Source organism: Dermochelys coriacea, chromosome 26 (assembly GCF_009764565.3).
Source record: "Dermochelys coriacea isolate rDerCor1 chromosome 26, rDerCor1.pri.v4, whole genome shotgun sequence".
Lineage (NCBI taxonomy): Eukaryota > Metazoa > Chordata > Testudines > Dermochelyidae > Dermochelys > Dermochelys coriacea.
In genome coordinates, this window is record NC_050093.1 from 6,971,629 (window position 1) to 6,977,846 (window position 6,218).

Sequence of the window (6,218 nt, forward strand, 5' to 3'; positions counted from 1 at the left end):
GGCCCCTTTTAATTGTTTCAGGTTGGGCACTCCAGAATGGAAGCAATCAGTATCACTAGTCACTTGGGAAAATCTTAGCCTAGATCTGTACTTGCCCAAAGTTCAGGAACGCTTAGGATCCAGAGATCCCATCTCATGTTGGTTTTGAGTTAAAGGTTTGGTTCCTTTCTCTAATCCATTCTATAATAAATCTTATAACAGGAAGGCTAAAATTCAGGCTCTGGCTCCCCTAAGAAAACTCAGTGTCTCTCATAACTGGTCCTCAATGAGGATAAAGATTCACAATGCTGGAAGCTGTGCAAAAGTCCTTGCTAAAGCCAAGAGGGAAAACCAATATTGTCCTTCTGTTAATCTCATTCTTCTTACAGAATGTACCACTCCCCGTCATTAAGGGAAGTTTGCTCCTTGACCTGAGAATACAGCTCAGGAGCAAGTGTCTTCCCCTGAGGTCTCATGGGTGGATCTGCCTGAAGTCCCTTCCTGTGGTACAGCGATAAGACATTGAATAACATCAATCAAGCCTTAACCATGCCATCTCAGAAAGCATGGGTTGTGACTGACTCATCAACACATCTTGCGCAGAGTTTGCTTCTCCAGTCCCAAGGTAGTGACGGGGAGGAAGCTGCTCTTGCGTCTTTGTGTTGCTTTGTATTCATTGCTCCTACTATGTAATCATTGTGTTTTCTGCGTTACTTGAGGGACCTTCTGATTGTCTTAAGGCAACCCATTCTGCTCTGGCAATCCTTTATAAATTAATAGTTTGCCTTGTCTTTTCCTGAGATGGTGGCTTTACCCAGAGGAAGGAAAGATTTACCCCTGTCAGGAATGTCTCCTTCATGGTCTGGATATAAAACACGGTGCTGTTCCTCTGCCTTGCCTGATAGTTGAACAAAATTCAATAAGGGTAAAATTGAAACTGTTGGCTAATTCAGTAGTTTTGGGAGGTGAGGGTGGACACCCCAACACAACAACCACAGCCGAGCTAGTCGTTCTCCCTCTTGCTTGTGTGTTTTCTTGTCCATTAAGTACGTAAGCTTTTTGGTGCAGGGATTGCATAGTGCTCTGTTTGTATGGCATACGATGGGACCCTGATCCTGTGTTGGAGTCTCTAGGCATTAAATGATACAAAAGATTATTAACAGTAACATACAGAAGCAGTTCATCTCAATACATATTTGTAGCTGAAGAACAGAAGTAATCCTGAAAAACAGGTATGAAACAGTTAACCATACCAGCACTTGGAAAAATATTTTAAATCCTCTTGAAATAACTATCAGGATTAATTATCAGTGCAGTAAAAAAAAACCCTTAAATAATTGGAATAAATCCCCTTTTCTGCTTGTTCATACTGTATAAATTCCCCAGCTGAGAGTACAATTGTGCTAGGATTTCAGTGTGATTGGCAGCAAATCTTTGATGATTTTATGGAGGTTGGTTGATTACTCCAATCAAAACAATGTATCGAGAAAAGAATAATGATTTGTTTTGTTAACAAAATGAGACAAAAAAAATAACCCTGAGCAAAACTCAAAGGACAGAACTGGAATTTTCACCCCAGGAAGTGGTGGAGAGAAAATACTGTGGATATACTTTTCATAGGACAGGTTTCCCTATTAACGGAGGTGCGGTATAATCGGGTTGTTTTTTCTTATTACAGGAGTGCGTAGATCTGGGATTTACATCAGGACCCTTTGGTGCAAGGTGCTGTACACACAAACAGTAAGTAGTTCTCGCTCTGAAGCATATATAGTCTTAGTAGAGACAGGCAAAGGGTAGGAGAAAGAAAGTAGAAGTCAGATTGTACAATGCAAGGCATTGAAACAATTTCTGGTTTTTATTCTTCTTTATTATAAAGGCAGAAGAGGGAGCATCGTCTAGCAGTTAAAATACAGGATTGTGCATGGGGAGAACTGGGTTTTGGTCCTGCCACAGGCTTTTGGGCAAGTTGCTTAATCTCCCCATGCCTCAATTTCCCAAGCTATATCATGAGTGTAACAGTTACATCACTGGTGGGGGAGGGGTTGGCTGTATAATTTGCTAATGTATGCACACAGCTTTGGGACACACACAACGGTATGGAAAACAGTGCTTTGGTATGGGGCAAATCCCGACCCTCCTTGGCTGTTGAGGGTCGTCTTGCTTCAGAATGAGGCCAGTTTTGGGGAGCTCATACAGCCCAGTTCTACGGGGTCTCCTTGCATGCTGCCACAGAGAGGGAAGCTGTGGGTCGAGCAGGTGTATCCGCCATGCTGGCTGGTCCCCTCCACCGAGGGCATTCCCCTGAGACTGGAGTATGAGCCACAAAGTAGCTCCACAGCGTTGTTCTGTAACCCCGGAGGAACTCCCCATCCAACTCCTGGGCACGTGCTCAGGGTTCAAGATTGGAATGAAAAGTAGGTCTGATTGTATTGCGTCGGCCAACTACCACAGAACGGTTCTCCTCTGAGCCTCAAGTCTGTCTTGCTATTATCACTTTTGTGTAGATGTTCTCTCCTGCACCAAATTCTTCTGTTCCCTCCTTACTTTTGAATCTCTCATGGCATTTCATCCTCAAAGAAAGAAATAAGAGAAAAATCCCATGTGTACATACAAACAATCGTATCCTCCTGTGTATTTGTATAGGTTCCATTAGCTTTTCCAGCTATGGGTAGGAATGAAAATGCTACACATTTCTGCAGTGCTTTTCATCTCAGCTTCTTAAATGGCTTGGCAAGCATCAATTACTCTGAGCCTCTGATCGAGGTAAGTAGGTATTATAACCTAGGACTAAAATGCATGAGGTTCTTTTTAGCTTCTGGATGAGATTTGCAAAAGAGATGCCCAGTTCCCATAGCTCCGTTTGAAAATTCCAGACCCTCTGTTGTGAGCACTGATGTCGAAAGGGTGAAACTGCTCCATTGATAAATTATATTGGCTTCTGGTGATGATGGAGGCATTGCTTATTTTTGTAAAATTTGTGTTTTGGTAAAAGGGACAAAGTTTGACCACATTTGCAACTGCCCGAGTGAAATTTAACCATTGCCATCGCATTGCCCACCTTGCTAAAAATGTGAAGCCCAATCTGCAGTCCTTGCTCAACCAGTACTTCCACTGATTTCAGGAGAAACAGCTTTAGGGTGGCCTGGGGCTCAGACTACTAGCAGTCCTACCTTGTCTTTCCATAGGGCCGAAACATCCCAGTGGGCGTGACCCTTCCAGATGATGTTCTATTTGAGACTAAGGTGCACGGCAAGTTTCTACAGCTCATGTAGTATCTGCAATGGTGTGACACCCATTTTAGTGCATTTAGTGATTTGAATCCGGTTTGCATTTTTTATTTTGACTTCACTGGTGGCATTTTCAGAAACATAGACTGGGACAGACCAGGCTTCTCTCTATTCTTGTCACCAGAAGTGGCCAGATGTTCCAATGGAAGGTGAATCCTATCCTCCCAGAATTGGGGTATTGCTTCAGGATCCTAGCAAATGATATTCTAATGCCCTGAAATATGTGGATTTCTAGGCCTGATCATATTATCCTCGCTTATGTAACTGCACTTGCGACCCTTACTCGCATTATAAGACCAAGATTTGAATAAATGACTAGTGCCAGACATACACCACCTTAAGAGGTCTGATTTTCAGGAAGTGCCAAGCATCCAGCCACTGGATATCAGGCCCCTTTAAGGCATTTCAAGCTGAGCCCCCAAAATCATTTGTCATAAATCTTGGCCATATATTCTACACTTCTGTTGAAACATCCGTCTCTTTATCCATTTAATTCTTTTCTGCCTTTTCATTTAAGCAAGTTGCTTGTGTCATGGGAAGGGGCATTAGAGATTAAATTACAGTTTGAACCTTGCATTATATTTCATCATCCTACTTTATTTTTTTAAAACATTTTTTTTATTCTAAGTCACGCTTGCTGAAAGATGGTGACAGAGACAACATACATGAATATAGACGGCAGCCTCTTAAGAAAGACAGAAAGGTCCCAGAGTTAGGAAGTGAAGTGAGTTCCCAAACTTCACACCTGGACATTTTTATACAAAGTAATTTTATGTGCCAAAGGTTTCTCTTTTTTTTTCCTTTTTTCTCTCTCCTCATAACTATAAAGAAAGCCGGAAGGGTGAGGGCCAGGAAAAATTGAGATGATTTCCCCCTGGTTATATAGCGAAGCTTAAAAAAAAAAATAAAGACAATATCAGTCACATCCTTTGGTCCCGAGTCAAATGAAATTATCCTTTGTTTTGTTTGTTCTATTTTAAGATGATGGTGATTTGACTGCAACCCACGTTCATCATTTAGAGGTGATTTACTCTTCTAAAACCTAATCTGTGAATAGTTTTGTACTGATATCACTACTGCAGTTTGAGCTATGTTTTTTTTTTTTTTATGGTAATACTTATAACTAGAGCTGGTTGAAACTGAGTTTCCATTCCACGAGAAATTCTGACATTTCGAAATTTCCAGTGAACAGAAATTTCCAAAACAATTCATAATTCATTTGGGAAATACTGAAGTGACTGTATTGAAGCTCTTGGTTTCAATAAGGTTGAAATGTTTCATTTTGACTATTATAAAGTATGTAACAATCAAAATGAAGTTGAAACAGAGTGTTCTGATAGTTTTTTAATAAAAAATTTCCGTGAAATCGGTACATTCCCACCAAATGTTTTGGTTTTCTCAAATCAGCATTTTTTCGTGGGGTGGGAACTGATCCACTGGAAAATTTCCAACCAGCTCTAGTTATGACAGTACAAATCCCTAGTGAGGACACAGTGAAAGGTCCCTTTATACTGGTATAGATTATTCTCCTGCCCTTGCAGGGGTAAGCATCTTTCTGTCACTTTGGGATCCTCAAGGATGAACAATGTGACATAAATGTTTAGATGGCATTGTTATTTTCTATCTGAAGATCTACAGCATGTCAGATGAATATATACATAGTCTCTTTAAGCTAACAACGTTAGGAGCATTTTTGAATCAATTATCTCCGCGATGGATTTTGCATTTTTAGCCCAGGAATGATAAGTTTTTATATATCACATTAGCTTCAGAGGTGATTATCCGTTCAGATAGTGTGAACAATTGTACACTTCTCAAACAATAACAGATATTAGCCCAATCCGTACCAATGACACTGTGCTGTCACTCCTGGTAGTGAAAATGCATTGATCCTTGAAAAGGGAAGCAGAAGGATAATTAGCTGAAGTACTAACTTCCTGCCTAGCGGAAGCATTGCTTAGATACTTGCAGCTTTGAGAGCAAAGAGACAATGGAAACTGCTAAAAAAAAAAAAAAAAAAAAAAAAGAAAAATCCCAAATGGTCTTTAAAAGAAAGTTATTTTTAAGTTACATATGGCTTAATGAAAACTCCTGCCAGCAATATTTATTTATTTATTTAGATTTTTATTTCTGTATGATACAAGAGGGCTCTTCCAAGGACCTGGGTCACCGAATTGGCATTTGGACAGCTTGCATAAAAGCCTTCAGAGGAATGCCTCATTTTCCTCACAGTGGTGTGACAGCAGGCATAGCTGAGGTAAGATCGCTGGCAGTAGAAACAGCCTATGAATCAGTCGAAAGCAAAAGTGCACTGATTTCCTTAGCGTCATTGATTTAGCTTGTATTGCAACAGGCAACAAAAGTTAATAGTCTTAACTAGAACTGTAAGAATAACGGGTTTTTTTCTGGGCGTGCTGAAAAAAATTCATTGAAGGTCAAATGACATGGTTCATTTTGTTTTGAGCCTGCTTTCGTTTAAAAACATGGTTTTCGGTCAGTTGAAAACGTTTCTATTGTGAACCCTGAAAAATGGAAACAACTTTGAAGTTGCTCATGAAATCATTTCCCCCTTTCTCAATCAGCTCAAATACATTTTCTTCTTTGATTGAGCCCCCTCTTGTTTTAATATTATGGGGCACTAAAAAAAGGGACTGATCTCTTTCGTAACGGCGAATGTGAACAAAGTCTCCTTTAATCCCTTCTCCTTTTCCAATAAAGACTACCCTCATTTTTGTGATCTTTCATGGAAAGTTAGAGAGAGATCCTGGACTACGTGTAGGTAAGAGTTCTGTGCTTGGAGCTCCATGAGATAAGATGAAGGAAGCCTGTAAATTAAAATAAGAAATCCTTCTCCCTATAATAGCAGAGCTATTATAAAGATGGTCTCTAAAAAGTGCTTTTACCTTCATTTTACTCAAGATTCTGCTTTGTCACAATCTCTCTTTATTAAAG

General features: G+C 40.1%; 1 long non-coding RNA gene across 2 annotated transcripts in view; it reads left to right on the top strand.

The window, feature by feature from the left end:
- The window catches only part of LOC119848758, a 92,525-nt gene that overhangs the window by 82,537 nt on the left and 3,770 nt on the right, over positions 1-6,218 (top strand). The window contains exons 3-6 of one of the 2 annotated variants that reach the window (XR_006277077.1): positions 369-604; positions 1,658-1,719; positions 2,623-2,742; positions 5,387-5,523. This is a non-coding gene — a long non-coding RNA (uncharacterized LOC119848758). The remainder of the gene's footprint in view (positions 1-368; positions 605-1,657; positions 1,720-2,622; positions 2,743-5,386; positions 5,524-6,218) is intronic. The other variant, XR_006277078.1, reaches the window with a different exon arrangement.